This window comes from Bubalus bubalis, chromosome 19 (assembly GCF_019923935.1).
Source record: "Bubalus bubalis isolate 160015118507 breed Murrah chromosome 19, NDDB_SH_1, whole genome shotgun sequence".
NCBI classification, from domain to species: Eukaryota; Metazoa; Chordata; class Mammalia; order Artiodactyla; family Bovidae; genus Bubalus; species Bubalus bubalis.
Window position 1 is genome coordinate 6,462,084 of NC_059175.1, and position 26,981 is coordinate 6,489,064.

Here is a 26,981-nt window from a genome sequence, read left to right on the forward strand (position 1 = left end):
CCATCAGAGAAGCCCAAGAATACTGGAGTGGGTAGCAATCCCTTCTCCAGCTGATCTTCCCGACCCAAGAATTGAACCGGGGTCTCCTGCACTACAGGTGGATTCTTTACCAGCTGAGCTACCAGGGAAGCCCAAACTAAACATGAAGGGTTTCAAACCCTCAATATTCTGATCCGAAGTCAGACGCCTTATCCATTAGGCCAACGTGGTTCTAGAAGCTTGGATATATACTAATTGAGAAATAGTATGATTAAGTTTATAGTCTAGTGTTTAAAGTCTAGTGTAATTCAGGACAATGGTCAAATTTCTGCTTGACCTCTTTGGGTCAGTTTCTTCACCTCTTTAAACCTCAGTTTCCTCATCTCTGAAATAAGGATATAGTATCTGCCTCAAATAGATAGTGTGAGGATTAATCAAGAAAAATTAAGTAAAACATTTAGTATAATGCCTCTTGATAAACCTATATGCAGGTCAGGAAGCCAACAGTTAGAACTGGACATGGAAAAACAGACTGGTTCCAAATAGGAAAAGGAGTATGTCAAGGCTGTATATTGTCATCCTGCTTATTTAACTTCTATACAGAGTACATCATGAGAAACCCTGGGCTGGAAGAAGCACAAGCTGGAATCAAGATTGCCGGGAAAAATCTCATTCACCTCAGATATGCAGATGACACCACCCTTATGGCAGAAAGTGAAGAGGAACTCAAAAGCCTCTTGATGAAAGTGAAAGAGGAGAGTGAAAAAGTTGGCTTAAAGCTCAACATTCAGAAAACTAAGATCATGGCATGTGGTCCCATCACTTCATGGCAAATAGATGGGGAAACTGTCAGACTTTATATTTTTGGGCTCCAAAATCACTGCAGATGGTGATTGCAGCCATGAAATTAAAAGACGCTTGCTCCTTGGAAGGAAAGTTATGATCAGCCTAGATAGCATATTGAAAAGCAGAGACATTACTTTGCCAACAAAGGTCCATCTAGTCAAGGCTATGGTTTTTCCAGTGCTCATGTATGGATGTGAGAGTTGGACTGTGAAGAAAGCTGAGCGCTGAAGAATTGATGCTTTTGAAGTATGGTGTTGGAGAAGACTCTTGAGAGTCCCTTGGACTGCAAGGAGATCCAACCAGTCCATTCTGAAGGAGATCAGCCCTGGGATGTCTTTGGAAGGAATGATGCTAAAGCTGAAACTCCAGTACTTTGGCCACCTCATTCGAAGAGTTGACTCATTGGAAAAGACTCTGATGCTGGGAGGGGTTGGGGGCAGGAGGAGAAGGGGATGACAGAGGATGAGATGGCTGGATGGCATCACTGACTCGATGGACGTGATTCTGAGTGAACTCCGGGAGTTGGTGATGGACAGGGAGGCCTGGTGTGCTGCATTTCATGGGGTCACAAAGAGTCGGACACGACTGAGCGACTGAACTGAACTGAACTGATTGACTTCAATAAGATAGGCAAATTTTTTATATTCCTTTGATTAATAGCAATCTACCTCTTTAGACATTCATGGTATTATTTCCACATTTTGGCTTTAAAAAAATGCTTTAGTGATATCTTCATACACATAGCTTTTTTCTCTTTTTTTCACTGTTTTGAAAATTTTACTTATATTGTTGTCATTTAACTATTCAATAGCCATTTGGGGAAATACACACAGTAAAAAAATCATTAGATTGTAGTTAATTTTTTCTTATTTTTAAAAGGTTCCTTATGTATTAAGGGGAACATTCATACTTTCATCACTTTTGATACATATCAACCAGTAGCTTTTTATGAAATACAGACTACTTATTCTCATTTTAGGATCCCTCTTGACATCTTGATTCTTCTACTTGCTTTTAATTAAAAAATGAAAAGCATAATTATAATTTTCCATATATTCTTTATGTACTTGGCATGGCAATTACTTTGGCCAGTAACTTGTTTCCAGACTAAAAGGGCCATTTGTTATCCCTCCTCACAGCAACATTTGAGACTTTCTGAGGTCATGTATGAAACGCGTAAAATCAAATGAACTAAACGATCAAGTATAAGGTATTTTTTTTTAATGTTTATTTATTTTTGACCTTCACTTCAGCATGCAAACTTGTAGCTGCGGCATGTGGGCTCCTGTTCCCTGACCTTGGGTCAAACCTGGGACCTGTGGTGGGAACGGGGAGCTTTTGCCACTGGACCATCAGAGAAGTCCCAAGATACTCATTTCAAGGTCAGGGAGCAGTGTGTTTTCTTCATCAAATACTGGATAGGTAAATCACAGGGAGCACTGATTTCTTCAGAATGCCGCTCCTTAGGACAGCAGCAAAATCAAAGAAAAGCATCTATCTAGTACAGTATCCATAGTATAGAGGAGTGTTCTTTGTTCCTAGCCATAGCAAGGAGATCGTGTTTAGCTTTGAATTTCAGTGAGGACTTCATTCATTGCCGAGTAACAGAGAAGACTAGAGGAGTCTGGGGTTGCTATGGTAGTTCTCTGTGGCATCATTACCCCCAGTTCCTATCTCTTGGCTCTGGCACGGTTCACACACAGGTTTCATTCTCTCGGTGACAAGATGGCTGCTCTCATCCCAGGGGTAAGTCCTTCCAAGCAGGAAGAATAAAAAGTACAAACGGCAAAAGGCAAAGGGATCACTCGGTGTGTCTTTTATCACTAAAATAAAACCTTTCTTGGAAGCCATACCAAGTAATCTTCTGTTACATTTCATTGGCCAAAATGATCATAAGCTGCAAGAGGAGTAAAGGAAAATAGCTTTGGCTGGACACATGACCACCCTGAACAAAATTAGATCTGACAGAGAAAAAGGGAAAATAGATATTAACTAGGCAACTTGTTGTATGAATATAAATGTGTAATTTTTCTTTAGTGAAAGTGCTGAGTTAAAACTCAACATTTAAAAAACTAAGATTATGGCATCCAGTCCCATCACTTCATGGCAAATAGGTGGGGAAACAATGGAAACAGTGACAGACTTTATTTTCTTGGGCTCCAACCTCACTGCAGACAGTGAGTGCAGCCATGAAATTAAAAGACACTTGCTCCTTGGAAGAAAAGCTATGACAAACCTAGACAGTGTGTTAAAAATCAGAGACATTATTTTGCTTAAAAAGTTAGTCAAAGTTATGGTTTTTCCAGTAGTCATGTATAGATGTGAGAGTTGGATCATAAAGAAGGCTGAGCAGTGAAGGATTGATGCTTTCGAACTGTGGTATTGGAGAAGACTCTTCAGATCCTTTGGACAGCAAGGAGTTAAACCTTGCTTTAGGATCCTAAAGGAAATCAACCTTGAATTTTCATGGGAAGGACTAGTGCTGAAGCTCCAATACTTTGGCCACCTGATGCGAAGAGCCAACTCATCGGAAAAGACCCTGATGTTGGGAAAGATTGAAGGCAGGAGAAGAAGGGGATGACAGAAGATGAGGTGGTTGGATGGGATCACCGACTCGATGGACATGAGTTTGAGCAAGCTCTGGGAGATGGTGAAGGACAGGGAAGCCTAGTATGTTGCTGTCCATGGGGTCATAAGAGTAGGATACGACTCAGTGACTTAGCAACAACAATAGGAAAAATATCACATTTTCTTTCTCTTAAACTGAGCCTAAACTTACCAAATACTCTGTGCTTTAACTTATATATCATGTTAGATTAAACTGAACCAAAAGAACAAATGTAACTGGTCTTCTCAAAGTTATTACTCTTGTTCTTCGAGTTCTTTTTTCCTCAATGCATAGTATCATTCAGGAATTTGAAATCTGCAGATAGTAGTAGTGTTTGACAAAGAAAACCCCGACAAAATACTGTTTTTAATCCTGAAAGCATTCCTGTGACATACTTTATATACCTGGGTAGGAAATAAAGCATTCTTCTAGGGTGAGTAGGAAAGATGACTAGATTACCTTTTCACTTCCCTTTTTCCATGGCTGTCACTATTAGCTAACTGGTTAACTAGGTGGCTAGTATTTTAGATCTAGAGGTGCCTGGGCTATCTTAGTCGTGAGAGCTTTTTCACTGTAATTTTATGAATTTAAAACATACATATGTATATGTGTATATACATATATATATATATATATATCCATGTATATACACTGGACCCTACTTCTGTTGCAGGGAGGAAGCCAATTCTGACTCCATGTTGGAACTGTTTCTTTAACTTGCTTTTCATTGTTTTTGTTATTATAATCATACAGAATGGTTTGTTCAGGGAATCCTGCCCCTCTGCCTGACTGTTAAAGTACCTTTGTTCAGAACCCTGTTCACCTGTGGATGGCAGGAAGGAAGAAATTAACATATCCCCTGCCTGAGGCTTGCCATTCTAGATGTTTGCAAGATTAACAGCCTTTTTCCTTTGCTTCCTCACCTCCCCTCATCTCTGATCTATTAAAGAATGTGGTATCCAGATACCATACGATGGTTATTTTCAGGCGCTAGCGTACCTTCATCTTGGTCTCCCGGCTCCCTGATTAAAGTCTCTTCCTTTCCTCAATGCCTCCTCTCTCGGATTCATTGGCCTATCTAGCTGCAAGCAGAGGGAGCTTGGACTTGGTAACAATTCTGTCCATTAAGCCTAATGGAGGGTCAGAGATGGTGGTGAATCTTTTCTTCCATTCACTAAATAAATATATAAGTCAAATGTATAACTGTTCTCTGGAATTTGGGGAAAAAAAAAAAACTTGGAGAGCAATTACCCTTAAAAGATGTGGAAAGTTTTCCTTTTTTTTTGCTTTTCAAAAACTAACAGATGATATAATTTTGCTTAATATATATGTGAGGAAGTCTTACAAGTTTTCTAACTAAGGATTTAATTTCCTCTTCATGTCCAGGAAAATACTACTGCATCTAAGAAATCTTTTAAACATGAAGACACTGGTATTTGGTATGTTTTAGGGCTTCAAAGCAAAATTCAGTCATGGGCTTCAAAAGCAAAATTCAATCATACGGCATAAGATTTTGTGTCCATGAAAGGTGGTATGAAACACTGATTAAGGGAGTGTGCTCTGGAGCTAAACTGCCAGAATTATTAGCTATGTGACCCTGAGCAAATTACTTAGCTTCTTTGTGTGCCTCAATTTTCCTGTTGATAAACCGGGCATAACATAACTATGTCCCTCAAAGGATGGTTATGAGAATTAAATGAGCTGATTTCTACAAAGAAGTTAGTAGAATGCCTTGCAGCTTGCTAACAATTACTAGCCATTAGCCATTATTAGCCACTAGCCATTATTTTAGCCATTAGGAATTCCTCTTTTCTAATACAATTTAAGGGCCCTTTTCTGGGTCATTTATATCAGCAACCTCTAAGTCTGGAGGTGTTGCAAGTTTCTCTTACCATGGTTTTATTTCCCTTTTGACATATACTAACAATGCAATGAGAACTCTGAACATATTTCTTTCTGCTTATAACTTAACAAAATAATAATTAAAGCAAGCATAAAGTGTTAGTTGCTTAGTCGTGTCCGACTCTTTGCGACCCCATAGATTGTAGCGCACCAGGTTCCTCTATCCATGTCCACGGAATTTTCCAGGCAAGAATACTGGAGTGGGTAAGCCGTTCCCTGCTCCAAGGGATCTTCCCAACCCAGGGATTGAACCCTGGTCTCCTGCATTGCGGTCTTCTGCATTGCAGGCTTCCCTGTTGGCTCAGATGGTAAAGCGTCTGCCTGCAATGCAGGAGACCTGGGTTTGATCCCTGGGTCAGGAAGATCCCCCGGAGAAGGAAATGGCAACCCAATCCAGCATTCTTACTCATGGTCCGAGTAGCCTGATAGGTTACAGTCCATGGGGTCGCCAAGAGTCGGACCCGACTAAGAGACTTCACTTTCACTTTCACTCCTGCATTTCGGGCAGATTTGTTACCCTCAGAGTCACCAGGGAAGCAAGCATATACAACAAGAAGAATCAAAGCTATAGAACTCTTACTCCTTTAAGACAAAAGCTTCAAAGCATATTTTAAAATATTTTGGTAGCGATTTATAGCATGTATTAATCTGATAGACTCTTTTTTTTTTTCAGTTCTTTACCACTTAGAGCCCATGGGTCTTCAGAATATGGGTAAAAACAGAAGCAAGGTATTGTGTATCTCAGCCAAAGAGGGAAGTAAATGATGATTTTTTTTTTTTTTTTTTCAGTTAAAACACTGAGAGCTTTATCTTGTTGCAAGTGAAGAGAATGAAGCCAGAGTTTCCTTACTTGACACTCCTCATGAGGAGACAGCAGTTCTCCACCAGGGCTCAGCAGGAAGAGAGCTGGCTCTTTCTGAGCCACAGAAAGAGAGCTGCTTGAATGAGGGACCACTGGACCCTCTCTTTTAGGGGCTAGGTGAGTGTGACTTTGATTACTAAAGCATGGTCAGACACCTGAGAGATAGCTTCCCATGCATAAGTGGCCACCAACTACAATAACAGCTAAAATCCAATCACACTCATGCATTTCAAACATAAAAAGTTGCACTGGCTAGCTTTACTCTAAGGCCCAAGTCTTCAACACCTGTAGCCTGGTAGCCAAAAGGACATCTTGCCAAAGTGGCAATCCTTTGGAATTGCCCCGGGGACTCCGATTTACAAATAGCCTGAAATAACTTCATTCATTTCAGATTTGCTGTGAATAAAACCCTGCTATTCAAAATTCCTGCTCAATTAAATCTTATTCAGTGTTAAGGGCCAGAAAAATGGTAAATACTTTATAACATTTAAGATTTCTGTTAATTAAATATTACAAATAAAACATTAGAGATGTGAAATTGATTTTCATGAGCAACTAGAAAAGTCTATTTGGTGAAAAACATGAGTTAAATATATCTCTATCAACAAGTGTTATTGACTTCGTTGACTGTTAGTAAATTCAAGAAAGGCTGGAACTGCGATTGCTTAATATTTCCGAGGAATTAAAGAAGCAATTTCAAACCTATTGGATGAGCTGAAAACAATGCCGCAGCTCTTGAATGGTGAGTTTATTTTCCAGAGATTACGGATTAACACAACATTAGTCCTCCATTTATTAAGCATATTTAAACCATGACCTGCATTACTTTAAAGAAATCTATCACTCTTTAAATACTTGAGAGCTTGTCTTCCTTCAATGGGAGTGTAATTAGCAAAAGGGCCCGGGGCGCTAAGGCAGATGAAATATGCTGGGAGAGGAAGGGGAGGAGAGGAGGGTGGAGCCGCCGTTTGCCTGGGGATAGTTTGCGTGTGCTAGACTGAGCAAGAGAAAAGGTCAACGCGGGAATCTGGTGGTTCCTGGTAATCCTAAAATGGAAGTCTTGTCTTGTCCAGATTGGGTTTTTCCAGATTGTGAATGGGGCTCTCTACCTCCTTTCTGCTTCCATCCTCCAGCGTGGCAGTGGATTTAGGAGGGAGGTGGCGGGCGGGTGCCAGTGGTCCTTGCCCGCACTCTCTGCATCCCGGCCCGAGGTCGGCTGGCCTCGCCCACCCTGGGTAAATTCCCGGAGGTCCCGCCCCTCGCTGGAGAACTCCCCGGGGAATGCAAACGGGCGTCTGCGAATGTTGACAGTCAAGGAATACGCACATTCAGCGTCGAGGTCCCCGCGGCTTACCCGCACCTATTTTTATAGCTAAGCCAAGGTCACTCTTTAATACCGGGCCAGCGCCTGAGCTGCGGCGTCGCTGTCTGCCTAGCGACGGCAGCCGGGGCGGGGAGAGGGGCTGCGGGGGGGGGGGGGGGGGGGGCCGCGGGGCGCCCCCCGGCTGGCCAAGCTCACACCTGCCCGGCGCCCGCGAGACCCGTAAGCGGGGCCGGGGGCAGGGCGGCGTCCCCGGCGCCAAGGAGGGGCCGTGCGGCGCGGGCGGGCGGGGGGATTCGCGGTGGGCGCGGGCGCCGTGCGGCCGCAGAGGCTGGAGGCGCTGCGGCGCGAGTGCGTCACTCCGGCGGAGGGCACGGTGGGCTGCGGCCGGCCCGCCGACCAGGAGCCGGGTGTCCCGGGAGGGGGGCAGGCGGCCGCACTCGCCCCGGCAGCCGCGAGCGGCGCGGCCCGGGCCCGGCCGGGGGTCGCCGGCGAGCCGCCGCCGGCTCCATTCATTCCCGCGGCTCCGCCTCCTTTCCAGGGCTCCTCCGGCGCGTCCGAGGTGAGTGCGCGGCCCGTCCCGGGCAGGGGTTCCCGGGCCCAGGCCGAAGCTGCCGGGTCCGGCCTCGCGCCCCGCCGGCCTGGCCCCGCACAGCCGCGGGCAGTGACGCGGGCACGAGCTGCGGGCCTCCCCTAGGGCTCGGGCGCGGCGCAGGCCCACGCCGGCCGCTCGGGCTCGGGGCGCTGGTCCAGCTGCGGGCGACTGGCCGGCTCCTCCGAGGGGCGTGCGGAGCGCCCCCAGGTGCGCCGGCCTCCGCGCCAGCGCCACCATTTTGTGTGAGGGAATGCCTCCTTCTTCCTGCGCCCGCCTCGGCCTGATCCCCAGCTGCTGCCTGCCGAGCCCGCTCCCCTCCTGCCTTTCCCACCTGGAGCCTTTCAGTCCGGGCCGGTGGCCTCGGCGTGGGGGAAGCGGACCCGGTGGCGGGTGGGGCGGAAGCGTTCCGGTTCCGCCACGCAGGTGGCCTCCAAGGATGCTCTGACCAGCTCCCTTACCTGTAACCACTTTTGGATTAGGTATTGTATAGATTCCCTTCTAAAATACAGGTCGTTGCAATTTTGTTCTAGTTCTTGGCTGCCCATCGTGCAATTTTTCGAGGCCTGTGCCCTAGGAAATAAGTGGGTGAAGCTTTGGATTGTTTATGGCTCAGGGATCTGGGTTACATTTACTTCAGATGAAGTATCTCACTGGCTTTTCAGCTTCTGGAAGTTGGTCTGAGTGTCTTATGTGGAGTAGATTGTAAATTAACCACGACCCCTTCCTTTTTTGTGATTTCCTTTCAAAACCTCAAATAAAACGTTCTCGTGTGAGGATTTTTGAGTGGGATAGGGACAGGTTGCTAAAAGACTACCCAAAGGAAAAGTTGTATTGTGATTCAGAACTGTTAACACATCCTGTCTTTTTCAAGGGTCATGAGAATTTGGTAGTTCTTGTTTTTAATTTGTCTCCTTACAAATATACTCAAGTTCCTAGTAGGTTGTACCCTGGCCATTGGTATTTTATCACTGCATCACAGACAGGGATTAAAGCCTGGAATGGTGGCTGTTGCATAATACACACAGTTGGGCCCTGGAGGGAATTCACCAAAATGGATCTGGGTTTGACGTGCCTTGTGTGTCTGCTTGCATGTACAAAAGATGTACAGGTTATCTTTGCAAGCTGTATTTTGGTTTTCTCCTACAAGAGGAACGATTTTGATTAACTAATATGCCCAAGTTTTTGGTGTATGGACAAGATTTAAGTTTTTGGTTTTTAAAAATCTTTGCTTGTCTCTTTTGTTTTGATTTGTGGGGTGGGGGGGCAATGTGGGTGCGAGCCCAGGGAATGTGGTGGTGAGAGTCCATTTGTGATAAGACTTCCAGCACAAACAATGATAAAATATCTGTCTTTCACGGAAAGCTTGTATGTGTCATAGTGGACTCCTCTCTGAATTTATGATGAGGATTGGTTTAGGGAACTTAACTTCTATGAGTAGCAACATTGCCTGCTCCTTGAGTGATTACAATCTAAGATGCTTTATCTGTGGATTTTAGATTCTAACAAGTTCCAGATTAGTCGGGTCTTTTAAATAGTATTCAAATCTTTACAAATTCCTTTAATAGCTATGTAATATACCTCAAACAAAAGATTTAACTTTGATTTGGAGAAAAAATATTTTATAATTAGATGTTTTTGAGAGTTATCTATTTAAACTTTTTAAACCCATCCACTCTAAACTTAATTTCTGATTAGTTGAAGACTCTTTGACTTATTCTGTCTGAAAATAAATGATTCCGCATCATGTACCATCCCTAGCAGAAATGTCATGCCTCTCCCTGCTGACATGTTTTTTGGAGAATTAGGTGAAAGGGACCTTGGACCTTGAGAGATGAGTCTTGTTTTAGAGAACTTAAGGATTGCCTGTTCCCTGACTGGACCTGTTGTAGGTCCCTGAGGATTGACGTTGTTCCTGCCAGGAGGTTCAGCACAGAGTAAAAAGAGAAAAAAAGAGCATGATTTTAGTTACTAGCTTCTCCAATGAGATGTTAGTTTTAGGTTACACCAGAGGTAGCTTTCATTTATTCAACAAACACTGAGTGTCCTATGCTGTGGGGTGCAAAAACAAACTCCACTCTTACGATGCTTGTAGTCTAGCATTGTGGATTAAAATGTTACAAATTCCTTAATCTAAAGGCACAGAGATTTTTGCTAATATGTTTTGGGAACAAATCAATTTAGTAAATTGCCTTTTTAAAAACAGCCCAGATTGCATGTGGGGGGACCCCTGCATTTATGGATTCAGGAGAGGAGAAAGAGGGTTCAGTTGCTGAAAGAAACTGAGAAAGGAAGGAAACTAATAAACTTGAGAGTATTGTCCAAGGAAAGAGAAACTTTACAGTAGTCAGTTGGGTCTGATCTGTCATAAGGACAAGAGCGGTAAAATGAAAATAATCCCTTGAATTTGGGAATTGAGAGGTTATTATTGGAGGAGTGATATCAGTATAGTGATAATGGAGAAGCCAATTTCAGTGCATAGCTATAGAGAAAAAGTCAATGAACTTGACTTTTTGTTGTACAATGATAAAGTAATAAACTGTATTGATAAGGAATTTAGTCTATAAAGTCTTTATACATATTACTAATGCTTTCAAGTTTACATCAACCGGCCCTTCACATATCAGATGAACTTACTCTGATTCTTAACAGTAGTTATTAATCAGAGGCAGTATAATTCCACAATTTAAGCCAAATAGGTACATTTGAACCTTGCCTTGTAAAAGTAGTTATAATACAGCTTATCTCAAAATGTTAGCAGAATTAAATGTGATAACATTCCTAAAGGTGAGCTACTAAGATTATTGTCATCAGTGAAATTAGAATTTTTTTTTTTAAGTATCTAGTTCAGTGTTCCTCAACTTTTTCTCCTTTTTATTATCTTCTCCCCACAGTCATGCAGTGTACAGTACTTTTTTTGAGGTACATTTCAAAACAATGACTTTTTTAAAATTGTGATTTCTCTACTACTTGTCAGTCAGAGCTTTTGCTCTTCATGAGATAAAGTATAACCAAAATGAGTTGAGTTGGTAGAGTTCAAATTAAAAACAAGAAAATCTTTTGGTTTTCATTAGTTTGTGTATTAATGTGGGGAAATGACTGTTGTTTTGAAAAATTGAATGTAATTTATATAGTCTCCCATATAGCTCTTGTGGATCCCAGAATAAGAATCTGCTCATTTTAGATTTGGATACTTCCCTGGAGGTCCAGTGGTTAAGACTCTGCACTTCCACTGCAGGGGGCATGGGTTTGATCCTTAGTCAGGGATCTACTATCCTACACGCTGTGTGGTAGGGCCAAAAAATAAAAGTAAAAAAAATTTTTTTATATCTGGTCCTGTTTTCTATTAATTACATATGCATATGAGTGGCAAATATAGCTATATTTAGCAAAAAGCAACCACATGTTCGAAGTATTGATATTTAGCTTTGTAATTTAATACATATTTAAAAGTATTTGAAGTTTCAAGACTGAGGAGATTTATTGATAAAATTTTCTAGACCATTAAAAAAGAAACCAAGGTGATTCTGAGTGAAGTGAAACTTCGGTGAATACTAACTTTTTACATCTGAGCAGCTTTTCAAAATGGCAACAACAACAAAAACCATAGTTCTATAAAATGATTCCTATGATTTTACAATTGGCATATACAAATAATCACTCAGCTGAATTCCGTGGACTCTTGGCTCTCCTTTCTAGAACTGGCTTAGATGAAGACGGATGTCCTTGTGCCTTGGGTGGAGAGATGTTACTCCAGTCACAACTGGAATGCGTCGGCAGTCACTGACGGTACTCTCTGATGAGTTAATTAGTTGATCTGTGTTTTCATGAGGTGTGATACATTTGTGGATAGAATTTACTGTTGGAAATGCTCATTTCTCTTACTCTTTAGAGGTATGTTGACTAAGTTTTCATCTGCATATTGACACCTCAGATATTTGAAGGCAAGTTTCTTGCCTTCCTTCTAAGACTTGTCCAACAGGACTTGACCTCACTGATTTCTCCCCAGTTCCTTTCCCTTATCTTCCATACTGTTGTTTCCAGATCCTTTGCCATCCTGATTGTTTTTCAGTGTTCAGTTCAGTTCAGTTGCTCAGTTGTGTCCGACTCTTTGTGACACCATGAACTGCAGCACGCCAGGCCTCCCTGTCAATCACCAACTCCCGGAGTTCACCCAAACTCTTGTCCATTGAGTCGGTGATGCCATTTCAGTGTAGTTTTCTTAAAATGTGATCCTCAGGATGGAATAAAAGACTGAATGCTGTCTGACTTATGAAGAGGTCAGGGGTCCTTTTCCATTTCTGCATCTCCTAATTGTTGTTCGGTTGCTCAGTCGTGTCCAACTCTTTTTTACCCCATGGACTGCAGCATGCCAGGCTTCCCTGTCCTTCACCATCTCCCAGAGTTTACTCAAACATGTGTCCACTCAGTCAGTGATGCTATCTGACCTATCTAAAAGAAAGGGTTGATTTCCTTTAGGATTGACTGGTTTGATCTCCTTGCTGTCCCAGGGACTCTCAAGAGTCTTCTCCAGCACCACAGTTTGAAAGAGTCAGTTCTTCAGCGCTCAGCTTTCTTTATGGTCCAGCTCTCACATTGGTACATGACTTCTGGAAAAACCATAGCTTTGACTAGATGGACCTTTGTCAGCAAAGTGATGTCTCTGCTTTTTAATATGCTGAGTTTGTCATGACTTTTCTTCCAAGGAGCAAGTGTCTTTTAATTTCATGGCTGCAGTCACCACCCGCAGTGATTTTGGAGCCCAAGAACATAAAGTCTGTCACTGTTTCCCCATCTATATGCCACAAAGTGATGGGACCAGATGCCATGATTTTAGTTTTTTGAATGTTGAGTTTTAAGCCAGATTTTTCACTCTCCTCTTCCACTTTCATGAAGAGGCTCTTTAGTTTTTCTTTGCTTTCTGCTGTAAGGGTGGTGTCATCTGCATATTTGAGGTTATTGATATTTCTCCTGGCAGTCTTGATTCCAGCTTGTGCTTCATCCAATCCAACATTTCTCACAGTGTACTCTGCATAAAAGTTAAATAAGCATGGTGACAGTATATATCCTTGAGGTACACCTTTCCTAATTTTGAATGAAGCCCTATTGTGGGATCATTTTGCTTTAACTTAGGGAAAAAAAAAAACTTGCTCATAATTCATATTGAGTCTAGTACCAGCTGAATCTCTTATTTTGTCAGCTTTTAAGTTTCCCTTTCATTTTAAAATGGTTGGCTTTGTATTCATTGTGTAGTAAACATTTTAAAATTCTGCAGGTGGTTTTGTAGTGATTAGAACAAGTATCTAAAGTCTGAAGAGAGGATACTGCGAGATTCAAAAAAATCTAACACTTAATGAGTGACTGAACAATATGCTAGATACATGATATTTGTATGATCAGGTACATTATGGGTTATATTGACTTTTGTCTTGATCGAGGAACCTGATTAAATCCCTCTGGAGAGAGATTGCCTAAGTTTAGAGACTGACTCTGCCACTTACCAGCTGTGTGAACTTGGGCGACTTGATGTTTTCACACCTGAGGCTCCTCATTGGAAGAATGTGTGTAAGAATAGTTAACCTCACAGAATCATTTTGAGGAAATTATTTATTATGTGTAGAATATTGAGCATAATGCCTTGTGCAAGGTAAACAGGCAATGAATGATAGTTCTTTCATCATCAGAAAACATTTTGAGTTAGAATAAATGATTATTCATTAGATGGTACCAACCTTTTGTAAATTAAGTGCTTTTTTTCCGTTTTTTTTCTTTAAGTGGTCATGCATGACCTAAGTTATTAGTTAGAAAGGACATCAGAGATCATTTGACCCATCCCTACTTTTTTGGAAAAATTATGCTTCTCTGGAGTTCTGAGCCTGGTAGAATAGACGAAGAAAAGATAGAATAGGTAAATCACATTCTCCTGTGATAAGTATGTTAAAAGAAGTATGCATGAGGAACTTGCAAGAAACTCATATAAGTTTCTCAAGTTGTCTCCCTTCATTTTTACCTGTTAATCCATCCTATACGCAGCTGCTGGGTAAATTGTCTTAAACCATAGCCTTGGGTGTCTCTCTTCTGCTCAGGATCTTTAAATTACCTCCTTCTGTGTGCAAAATAAAGTCCAGACTCTTTAATCTGGTGTTCTTGGCCTGTTATTTCTATCCTCAATTTATTTTCCTAGTGTACATGTCCCTACTTTTTATATACCTTAACTCTCTTGATGAATCCAACTACTTGCTATTCTCAGCATGCTTTCTGGCTTCCGTTTGGCATTCCCATCCTAGAGGGTCTCCCCTTCTATCTGCCCGTTGAGAGACCATCTGTTGCTCTTCCTCTAGCCGCAGAACTTCACATGGATTTCATCTTGACAGTTCTTTGTTCTAGTACCAGTGTGTGGTTTGTTTATGCAAACTTGTTCAGCCATTCGTCATTCATTTATATAGGAATAAGTATTGAAGATGGGTGGCTCAGTGGTAAAGAATCTGCCTGCAAAGCAGGAGATGCAGGTTCAGTTCCTAGGTTGGGAAGACCCCTGGAGAAGGAAATGGCAACCAACTCCAGTATTTTTTGCCTGGGAAATCCTACGGACTGAGGAGCCTGGCAGGCTACAGTCCTTAGGGTCGCGAAGAGTCAGACACAACTTAGCGATTAAACAACAAATAATATTGAAACCAGAGAGGAAGGCTACTACTATCTCTTTTTCCCCTGGGCCTGCTGCCAGTGAAATGTAAGAAAACAATTTCACTTGATCTGGGTAAGCATACACACCGGAGTTTGCAGGAAGATGGCAAGAGCCAGGTGTAGGAGGCTGTGGCTCGCAGTGCAGAGTGGAGAAGCCTGGGAGGGAAAGGGGAATGTTGAGCCTGTAGTTGGGAGGCTACTTTTTTTCAAGTTGCTGTGATACTCTGCAAGTAGCAGCAACCCTTGGTTACATTTCTTTGTTGTTTAGTGAAAATGTTAGGAAATGGGGGGAGGTGGTGGTGATGGTGGTAGTGGTGATTGCGACTCAGAATATTTCACTAGTTGTAAGCCGAAATTAAGTACCAAGTTTTGTTTTTCTTTTGGGATTTCCTTTAAAACGAAAACATCCATCTTCCTGGTTCTAATGAGACATATCTCTGTGATATTATATGGTAACGATATGTACAACAAATGCATAGTGTTTAGACTCCTGTTTTTTAAAAATTGCCTATGTCCTGGAGATTTACTGTGTCAAACTCGTATTTACTTTAAGCACTGTAAAATTGAATCTATTTCATGGTAAAGAAGACAGGTTTAAAAAAAAAAGATTGTCTAATGTTGAAATGAAGGACAAAACTTTATGGTGTATTCATTTAAATACTTCTTATTTTGTCCCTCCTGAGGTTTATAAACTGCTCCTTTGAGATTATGAACAGTGTTTAATAATCTGGGCCATGACGGGCTGGGGTAGCTGACATGTTCTAGAGGCAAAGGTATTCTTTTCTGCAGAACCACATGTGGTCGATCAGTGGAAGCTTCAGTTACAAGCACATGTCTGCTTCACATATCGCCTATTAATTTATTGTTGGGCTTTTGTATATGTACCTGAGAAATGTAAGTAGCTCCCTGTGTCTTCCTCCAAGTGTATAGACAGGAAGATAAGGATTTAGCATCCATTCCTGGGTGTGGTTGTTTAGTGTGGTCTGACTCATTTTGCTTAGGAGTCCCATGTCAGCCCTATGAGCCTTGCTTGTCTTCCCAAAATAGAACCTTCCAAATCATTCTTCTCCCTTGGAGGTTGGATGCAGGCATAGAACCTAAATTTTGTCAGAGTTGCATCCAAGAGAGCCTACACTACAGAGTGAGCGATTGAGGAAGGAGGCTCCATGTGGAATCTCCTTTCTTCCCTTGGTTCTTCCTCCTTCACCAGGAATATCTACTGTTAATAATGTGAGCTCTTCCAGATTATTTTCTGTACAAACGTATAAATATATACCAATATTTTACATCCAATAGGCTTTTAAAAAAAATTTTGAGTTGAGCATTTTTATGTTTGTTTTTCTTGTTTTATGAATTGTCTGTTCATGCCACCTGCTTATTTATTTGCTTAGTTCAAAAACTTTTGTATTAAGGAAGCTAGTTCTTATGGATCATATTCATTATATAAAGTTTGCCCCAGAGTTTTTTGATGTAAAATTTTTAATGTATATTCAAGTTTATTAGTTTTTACTTTGAACTTTATTCCTTCTTCAGAGGTCCTTTTCCTCTCTCTGTTCAACTAATTTGCTTATGGCCACACAGCTAGTCTGGTGGCTCAGACGGTACAGAATCCACCTGCAACGCAGAAGGCATGGGTTTGATCCCTGGGTCGGGAAGATCCTTTGGAGAAGGAAATGGCAATCCACTGCAGTGTTCTTGCCTGGAGAATTCCATGGATGGAGGAGCCTGGTGGGCCACAGTCCATGAGTTCGCAGAGTCGGACACAGCTGAGTGATCAGCACTTTTACTTTCTCCCAGCTGCTAATCCTGGCTTGAGAACACACTCCCTTAACTAGTATTCTACACATTCTGCCTTTCAAGTGCATCAGCTTCTATGCCATGTGACTGGATGTTGCTTTTGTAAGTCCTAAAACATGCCAAGTACCCATTACCTTCATGTTTAAATGATTTCTTAGATGTAGGACCATTTTTTTAGAAATGAAGAAGGAATTAAACTCTTAGAAAGAAAACGGATAAGATTTCTCTTGGTATGTGTGAGCAGTCTTGTACCATCTTAGGGTCCTAATGTGCTGTGCTTCTTCAGCATGGTAACTAAAAGATCAGTCTCACAGCCAGACTGCTAAGTCACTTCAGTCGTGTCTGACTCTGTGCGACCCCATGGACGGCAGCCCACCAGGCTCCCCCGTCCCTTGGATTCTCCAGGCAAGAACACTGGAGTGGGTTGCCATGTCCTTCTCCAATGCATGAAAGTGAAAAGTGAAAGTGAAGTCGCTCAGTCGTGTCTGACTCCTAGCGACCCCATGGACTACAGCTCACCAGGCCCCTCCATCCATGGGATTGTCCAGGCAAGAGTACTGGATTGGGGTGCCATTGCCTTCTCCCACAGCCAGACTATGCTATGCTATGCTATGCTAAGTCGCTTCAGTCGTGTCCGACTCTGTGCGACCCCATAGACGCAGCCCACCAGGCTCCCCCGTCCCTGGGATTCTCCAGGCAAGAATGTGGAGTGGGTTGCCATTTCCTTCTCCAATGCATGAAAGTGAAAGTGAAGTCGCTCAGTCGTGTCCGACTCTTAGCGACCCCATGGACTACAGCTCACCAGGCCCCTCCATCCATGGGATTTTCCAGGTAAGAGTACTGGAGTGGGTTGCCATTGCCGTCTCCCACAGCCAGACTGCCTGGGGTCAAATCCTAGCTTTGCTGCTTATTATAGGTGGTGCAGTTGGTAAAGAATCTGCCTGTAATGCAAAAAGACGTGAGATGTGGGTTCGGAAGATCCCCTGGAGAAGGAAATGGCAACCCACTGCAGTATTCTTGCCTGGGAAATTCCATGGACAGAGGAGCCTGGTGGCTACAGTGCATGCAGTTGCGAAGAGTCGGATACGGACTGAGTCTGGACAGTCAGACACAGGGTGCCTTGAACAGGTTGGGCTGCTGCTGTGTTTTAGTTTCCTCATCTGACGAGATGATTAAATCTCCCGCTTCATGGGCTGGGGATAAACGCTGTATCAGGGATACATGTGAAATGTTTCAAATAGAATCAGGTGCATAGTCCATGTTGGCTCAGTGATTATGACTTCAAAAGTTGATTTTTGTTCTCTACTTGAAATAAAAAAGGTAACAAATATGAACCACATTTGTAGGACTTCTCTGTAGCTCAGACAGTAAAGAATCTGCCTGCAACACAGGAGACCCGGGTTTGATCCCTGGGTCCGGAAGATCCCCTGGAGAAGGTAATGGCAACCCACTCCAGTGTTCTTCCCTGGAGAATCCCATGGACGGAGGAGCCTGGCGGGCTACAGTCTGTGGGGTCACACAGAGTCGGATGCGACCGACACTACTGCCTCTACGAACCACACTTAACCTCCTGTCCCATTACCCGTAGATTTATAGGCGTCTTTACCTACATGTAATCAAATCCTTTTCCTCTCTCAGAGGATAGAAAAGGATTTCTGAGCATTGTTGAGCCCACCTAAGTGTTGATAACTGTAAGCAGTCTGTTCACTGGTTTCATTTTTGCCATCCTGAAAAACTTGGTTCTAAGAGTGGAGAAAGATTCATCTTGGATTTAGGGCCTTATGTAGGATAGGAGGGTAGAAGGATAAAAGGTGAGGAGAATAAAAGTTGAGCTGATGTAATACAGGACCTAGGTTAGTCAGAGAAGGATATGATGGTGGGGAGAAGAGAGACAAGGGGAGAATCATAATAAGGTCCAGAAACAGGCCTTTTGTGTAAAAGGTTGAGAGCATCGCAGATTTTATGTTACTAGGATACCTAACCTATTTTCGGTCTTGGGGAAACAATCAGCAGAGGTAGGATCAAGGCTTGGACTGGTGGAGATAATTATTTTTTTTCCTAAGAACTCTTTCAGCTCTAAAATCTCCATAATTCTTTGGATCTCCTCCTCCTCGTAAAGCCCCCAATAATAGCCACACTCTTGAAGTAACTTAGGAACTCAGGTTAAAATTATGTATTTTTTCCTGCTTTAAGAATATATTTGATGGGAGGGAGTCTAAAAAGAGAGGGGATATATGTTAAAAAAAAAAAAAAGATGCTGATATGCAGGAAAAAAAGAAAAAATAAGAGAGAACATTAAATAATCATACAAAAAGTTCCACGTACTTTCAAAGAGGATTCTTATTTTCAGGTATAGTTTTAATAATTTGGAAATTATAATGTATAGCTTCAGAGTGATAATAAAATATTATAGAATAAAAAATATATTTGATATCCAGTAATTAACCTTAAAAAGGAGGGGAAATCACAGTAATAACAATTTGATTTTCAGCTCTTTCTCATAGTTTCTTTCTTAAAGAACATTCATTCTTGCAAACTGTTACATAATATTTCAGGGAAAGGGGATGGAATTATTAAAAGATGGGTATAAAATAGCGGGTGGGCCTCTTATGTTCTTATGTAAGAGGTATATTATGTTTTTATGCTGGTTATCCAGGATTAATGAGCATGCCATTTACTTAATTTACAAATTAGTTTGGACACTTTCTATACTTCATTGTCCGTTCTGCGTAAAATTTTTGATGAGTTAGTTTGCTTAAGGGGACATTAAGCTTTCTCATTCATGTAGAATCTAGTTAGGCCTTTTGGTTCATCTCATGGGCAGAGCATAAAGTACTTGACACAATTTGATCTGACAGCTTTACAGTTATATAACATAGGACAGAAGCTTAAAAACAACAAAAAAAAGAGAGAGAAGTCACTTACGTTTTTCATAGCAAGGTATATCTCTCCAAAACCTTACTAACCTTCTCTGTCTCCTTAAACCTAGGAGAACCAGCTTAAGACTAGTAATTTACACAGTCTTAAGTTAACCGCTATTTTTTAAAATAAACAATTACAAACATTTAGAGGTGAGAAGGTCCTTAGGATTATCCTGTCTAGTTGCATCACATTACCAATGAGAATACAGAAGGCTTAAGATGGTAAGTAACTTGCCTAGGGTCACGAAGCTGGCTAGTGGCAAAACTGACCTGAGCATCCTCACAGGATTCCAATACAAGTACTCTTTCTGGTGTAATACGTGAATACAATGTTTAATAACAAGGTGCAGTTGTGATATTTTACAGGAGTAAGTTTCTTATGACAAAGTATGATACTTGATTTTGCGTATTGAGTAAAAAATAATTATATTGGAATGTCTATTTGCTTGTCTGGATTCATATTCTTCTAGCTCCACCAGTGGTGTGACATTGATCATGTCTTAATCTCTAAAGCTCCATTTCTTCATCTGTAGAATGGGGTTGATAGAAGTACCTCATTATATATTACATGCAGCATTTTCTTTAAAGTCTGGTATGTCGTCATTTCTCAGTAAATGTTACCTGCTGCTATTACTGATTTATAATAATTTCTAGTTCTTTCATCGGAGAAGGCAATGGCACCCCACTCCAGCACTCTTGCCTGGAAAATCCCATGGATGGAGGAGCCTGGTAGGCTGCAGTCCATGGGCTCGCGAAGAGTCAGACACGACTGAGGGACTTCGCTTTCACTTTTCACTTTCATGCATTGGAGAAGGAAATGGCAACCCACACCACTGTTCTTGCCTGGAGAATCCCAGGGACAGGGGAGCCTGGTGGGCTGCCGTCTGTGGGGTCGCACAGAGTCGGACACGACTGAAGCGACTTAGCAGCAGCAGCAGCAGTTCTTTCATCTTTTTAAAATACTGATCAGTGATTGTTTAGCCAATAAAGTTTAGCACTGAGAGTGACCAGTAATAAAAGTAATGGATTTAAGGACAGATTTGAAAACACAGAAATATTTTAGAAGGGGTGTATGTTTGGGCCTTGGGGAAGTATTTTCTAATTTTTTTCATATTAAAAGCTATGATGCTATAGTTGTTTTTAAACTATATTCAAAAAATAACAACTTTTAAGTTTGTTGGGAGATGCCCTGGAGGTGAAATGAGAGAGAAAATAGTGAAATAATTTCTTCTATAGTGAAGAAGAAATACATTCATTCAAACTAGCTTTGCTGCCACAAAAATGATCAATTTAAGGACATTTAGTCATGCTTCCCCCTGGAGAAGGAAATGGCAAACCACTTCAGTATTCTTGCCTGGAGAATCCCCATGGACAGAGGAGTGTGGAGGCTACAGTCCACGGGGTTGCAAAAGTCAGACACGACTTAGCAACTAAACCACCAATCATGCTTCCATATCTCCAAAAAAGGTTTTAAAAAGAAATCCTTTCAATGTTAGTCACTCAGTTGTGCCTGACTCTGCAACCCCATGAACTGTAGCCCACCAGGCACATCCATCCATGGGATTTCCCAGCCAAGAATACTGGAGTGGGTTGTCATTTCCTTCTCCAGGGGATCTTCCCAACCCAGGGATCGAACCTGGGTCTCCTGCGTTACAGTCTTTACCATCTGAGCCACCAGGGAAATGAACAATATTAAATTCAAGTCAGATGCATCTGGAAATCGCCACATTTCTAGTGCTCCAACTCTAAAGGTTTTCACTATAAAATAATGAGTCATAAATGTGACACAGACCCAGTGTTTCACGCACTCTGGAGGATGGGTGTCAGGGCCATGCCTGGGTCTCAGATTTGCCACCCACTTTCTGTGACTTTGGGGAAATGATTAACATCTCCAAGGTGGTTTACTTTTCTATAAAGTAAGAATATTAATTGGGTCCACCACATATCTTGGCCTCAAGGCTTGAATGAGAGTGCATGACATTCTTTTAGCACAGTTCTGACACATTCTGGCATTTAATAAAAGTTAGTTATTAAAAAAGAAAGGAAATCACATCTAACCAAATTTTTTCCCTCTGGTAATGCTCATGCAAATTTCAGAGTATTTACGTGATTGAATTTCAGGAAAACAAAATTGTTTGATTTTGTGTTTATATAATCTTTAACTAAAATTAGAGTTAAACCCAGAAGAGATTATTTTTTGTATTATAAAACCTCAGTTTAAAAAGGTTTAAGAATAAAGGATAATAAATTTCTCTTTTTACAACTAGTCATGTTCTACTTGCCTTTGATCTGTAGCAGTGTCTTCTTAATGGTAAGCAAATGTGTGCTGACATACTACTGGAGATTTTGGAGATATTTTAAATTGATATTCAGGTGAATATTTAAGTTATAGAAATTTGCTGATTAGGAAAATGTATAATCTCATATCAAGTTGAGGATTTCATAGGCTTTATAGTTTAGGATGAATAAATGTTTTTTTAAAAGTAATCTTCAAATATTAATTTATATTTTATCCTTTACATCATGGTTACTCTTAGCAAGTAAAAAATTTAAATATCTGATTCACACCTTGTTTTGGTAGTTAATATTTTAGAGAGTCTTTTGAGTTGGTTTAAGAGGAATACTTTTTTTAATTGACCTTGACATGTGGGATCTTAGTTCCCTTGACCAGGGAACTAATCTGCACCCCCCCCTCCTGTGGTTGTAGCATGGAGTCTTAGCCACCTGACCGCCAGGGGAAGTCCCAGGAATACTTTTATTCTTTCTTGAACTTAAGTACTTTTGAATGTGTTACTTGGTTACAAAGTTGGGATTTTGTCTACAGGAAAGCAAAAACAGTTACTATACTAACATTCTTTTAACTAGTGTCCTCCTTATGCTTCTTTCACTTGCTGTTGACCATTCATGTTTTTAGTTTTTGTAAGAAAAAAAATTTTTTTTTATTTGGTTACATCGAGTCTTAATTGCAGCATGTGGGGTCTAGTTCCCTGACCAGGAATTGAACCTGGGTCTTCTGCATTCAGAGTGTGGAGTCTTAACCATTGGATCACTAGGGAAGTCCCGTGTTAGTTGGTGGTTTGACTATAGAGCATACTGTGTATTTGCTTAGTTCGCTTTTTCATATTGACTTTGATAGAGATACAAAGATTTGCCAAACTAACAAATAAGCTTCCTCCAATGTAGAGCTACTGTTGTATTTTACGATCCCTTTCTAACTATAACATCTTCTGTAGATAAGCTCCTGATGGTTCTCTGTTTTTTTATTTTTTGGTTATCTCTTGAAATTCGGTTTTTATTTTCCTCCTTTTCACAAGTTGGCTGGAAGTCCTGTGGTATTGCTTTCATAAATAGTGTCACAAGTTTTTCTTTCTCCTTTTATTTAGACATTTACGTTTACTAGCAGATGGGTCGGAGAAGGCAATGGCACCCCACTCGAGTACTCTTGCCTGGAAAATCCCGTGGACGGAGGAGCCTGGTGGGCTGCAGTCCATGGGGTCGCTAGAGTCGGACACGACTGACCGACTTCACTTTTCACTTTTCACTTTCATGCATTGGAGAAGGAAATGGCAACCCACTCCAGTGTTCTTACCTGGAGAATCCCAGGGACGTGGAAGCCTGGTGGGCTGCCGTCTATGGGGTCGCACAGAGTCAGCCACCACTGAAGCGACTTAGCAGCAGCAGCAGCAGCAGATGGGTTGAATTTAAGTGTTCTATTTCTAGGTTTTGATTTTTTAAAATTAAACATCAGCTTACTTAAAAAAGTTATATATATTTACAAATTAAGGTCCCCGTCATATGTACATCAGGTTTTAAAGTTCTTAGGACCAATATTTCAGATTATGGTTAAAAAAAGAACTTCTTCTCATTAATATATCTTCAGAATTCATAAAAATATATTTAACTGTATGTATGACTTAATATATGTCTTTTTTGTGTTTATCTCATTTGTATTAGATATTAAGTTCCTTACCTAATGATACTTTTGTATTAAAATAGATTTGAAGGTCACTTTAGAGAAAAGTAACTTATTTTTTCAGTGACTTTTCCCCTAAATTAAAAAAAAAAAAAATTGGGACTTCAGTGGCTGAGACTCTGAGTTCCCATGAGGGGGCCAGGGTTCAATCCCTGGCCAGGGAATTAGATCCCACATGCTGCAGCTAAGACCTAGCACAGCCACATAAATAAATATTTTTTTAATGGGCAGAATTACTTTCTCATTTCAATATATTGTAAGACAGACCAGTGAAACAGTCCTACCTATTAAAAAGTCCTAGACTTTCCATTTATTGTTTCTTCTTAATGGTTATTATTATATGTATGAGGGCTTGATTTCTCTATGTAATTTTATATCTTACAATTCTACCTCATTTTCTTAATTGTTTGGAATAATTTTTCCATTGTTTTTTTTTGTTTTTTTTTGGTTTTTCAGTTAAATGTATTATGCGCAAGTTGGGGTAGAGAGAGTCTCCTTCTCCCCTAACCCACGCACCTGTTCCCAGTTGTTACGCCTCGAATTGCTTTTTCTTGAATTTCTTAGTTACCTAATTACCTGTTGGCTGTGCTGGGTCTTTGTCGCTGTGCGTGAGCTTTCTCTAGTTGTGGCGAGCGGGGGCTCCTCTCTAGGTGCTGTGCTCGGGATTCTCATCGCAGTGGCTTCTCGTTGTGGAGCGCGGGCTCTGGGGCGTGTGCATCACAGTAGTTGTGGCTCGTGGGCGCTAGAGCTCAGGCTCAGCACTGCAGCATGTGGGCTTAGTTGTCCCATGGCCTGTGGAGCCATCCTGGACCAGGGATTGAACCTCTGTTTCTGCATTGGCAGATGGATTCTTAACCACTAGGGAAGTCTTAATTTTCTCAACTAATTGCATTAGCAAGTACATATCATATTATTTATTAGTTAAGTCCTTATTTTTCTTGACTTTAGTGAAAAATCTTTAGTGCCCCCCACCCCCTTTAGGTTGTTGGCTTCCTTTTTTTAACAGCTGTCTTCATGAGAGATATAGTTTACAAACTGTAAATTCTTAAAGAGATGAGAATACAAGACCATCTTACCTGCCTTCTGAGAAACCTTTATGCAGGTCAAGAAGCAACAGTTAGAACTAGACATGGAACAACGGACTGTTCCACATTGGGAAAGGAGTACATCGAGTCTGTATGTTGTCACCCTGCTTATTTAACTTCTGTGCAGAGTACGTCATGTGAAATGCCAGGCTGGATAAAGCACAAGCTGTAATCAAGATTGCTGGGAGAAACATCAATAATTTCAGATATGCAGATGACACCACCCATATGGCAGAAAGTGAAGAGAAACTAAAGAACCTCTTGATGAAGATAACAGAGGAGAATGAAAAGCTGGCTTAAAACTCAGCATTCATAAAACTAAGATCATGTCATCTGGTCCCATTACTTCATGGCAATTAGATGTAGAAAAAATGGAAACAGTGACAGATTTTATTTTCTCGGGCTCCAAAATCACTGTGGATGGTGACTGCAGCCATGAAATTAAAAGACACTTGCTCCTTGGAAGAAAAGCCATGACAAACATAGACAGTGTATTAAAAAGTGGAGACATTGCTTTGACAAAGATCTGTAAAGTCAAAGCTATGGTTTTCCCAGTAGTAATGTGCAGATGTGAGAGTTGGACCATAAAGAAGGCTGAGCGCGGAAGACTTGATGCTTTTGAACTGTTTTGGAGAAGACTCTTCAGAGTCCCTTGGACTGCAAGGAGATCAAACCAGTCAGTCCTAAAGGAGGTCATCCCTGAATATTCATTGGAAGGACTGATGCTGAAGCTTCGATACTTTGGCCACCTGATGTGAATAGCTGACACATTGGAAAAGACCCCGATGCTGGGAAAGATTGAGAGCAGGAGGAGAAGGGAGTGACAGAGGGTGAGATGGTTGGATGACATTATCAACTTGATGGACATGAGTTTGAGCAAACTCAGAGAGATAGTGAAGGACAGGGAAGCCTGGCGTTCTGCAGTCCGTGGGGTTGCAAAGAGAAACAACTGAGTGACTGAACAACATTTACCTGTTATAGCTGTACTTCAGTGATTTTTTAAAAAGTAAATTTATAAGGTTGTTCAACCATCACCAAAACGTATTTGTAAATGTTTCTGTGATTCTGAAAAGTTCCTGTGTCCTTTTACAGTGACTCTTATGTTGAGAGGTATATGATGATTTATTTGTATGCATGTGTGTTTATAGCCTATACCTTGTAAATATTTAGTTTTATCATTTAAGGAATTATTCATTTTTTACAATTGAAGTATAGTGGATTTACAGTATTCATTTCAGATGTGTAAAACAGTGATTCAGTGTTTTTATAGGTTATATTCCATTTATGATACAGCAGTAAAGAATATGCCTGCCAGTGCAGGAGATGCGAGAGATTCAGGTTCAGTCTCTGGGTCGGGCAGATCCTCTGAGGGCATGGCAATCCACTCTAGTGTTCTTGTGTGGAGAATCCCATAGACAGAGAAACCTGGTGGGCTACAGTCCATGGGGTCAAAAAGTAGGACATGACTGAGTGTGTGTGTGCACGCATGCACACGCACACAGACACACAGACACACACACCCCATTTAAAGTTATAAAATAATCATACATTTCCCGGTACGGAACAGTATATCCTTGTAGCTTATTTTATACATGGGAATTTGTACTTCTTAATAACTCCGTCTTGTCCCTTTCTGTTTCTTCCCACTGGTAAACACCAGCTTGTTCCCTGTATCTGTGAATTTGTTTTGTTATATTCATTTATTGTTTTATTTTTTAGATTCCGCATATAATGTGTAATATTTGTCTTTCTCTGACTTGATTTAGTAAGCATATTACCTTCTAGGGCCATCCATGTTATTCTTTAAAAGAAAAAATTTCATTCTTTTTTTAATGACTGAGTAGTATTCCATTATACACACACACACACACACACACACACACACATACATTATACCACATTAAAAAAAATCTGATCTTTTTAATCCATTCATCTGTTGATGGAAACTTAGGTTACTTCTGTATCTTAGCTATTATAAATAGTGCTGCTATGAGCATTGGGAGGCATGTATCTTTTTGAATTACTATGTTGTTTTCTTCAGGTGTATACCCAGATATTGGCTTGCAGGATCTTAGTTCCCCAACCAAAGACTGAACCCAGGCCTGGCACAGTGAAAGTGCTGTGTCCTAACCGATCCTCCATACTGTTTTCCACAGGGGCTCTACCATTTTACATTCCCACCAGCAGTGTAGGAGGGTTCCCTTTTCTCCACACCTTCTCTTGCATTTGTTATTCATGTTCTTTCTGATGATGGCCATTTTTACAGATGTGAGATAATATATTGTTGTGGTTTTGACTTGCATTTCTTTGATGATTAGCGATATTGAGCATGTTTTCATGTGCCTGTTGGTCATCTGTATATATGACTTCTTTGGAAAAATGCCTGTTCAGATCTTCTGCTTGTGTTTTAA

At 41.1% G+C, this 26,981-nt stretch overlaps 1 protein-coding gene across 5 annotated transcripts in view; it reads left to right on the plus strand.

Annotated features, from left to right (window-relative positions):
* The first annotated feature begins 7,105 nt into the window (after positions 1–7,105).
* The window catches only part of FAM169A (family with sequence similarity 169 member A), a 65,956-nt gene continuing 46,080 nt past the window's right edge, over positions 7,106–26,981 (plus strand). For 2 of the 5 annotated variants that reach the window (XM_025270853.3, XM_044932535.2), the window contains exon 1: positions 7,950–8,080. The gene's annotated coding sequence lies outside the window, so the exon portion shown is untranslated. Of the gene's footprint in view, positions 7,238–7,439; positions 7,580–7,949; positions 8,081–8,459; positions 8,593–26,981 lie in introns of those variants that run through there. The other 3 variants (XM_006055397.4, XM_006055395.4, XM_006055396.4) reach the window with 3 other exon arrangements.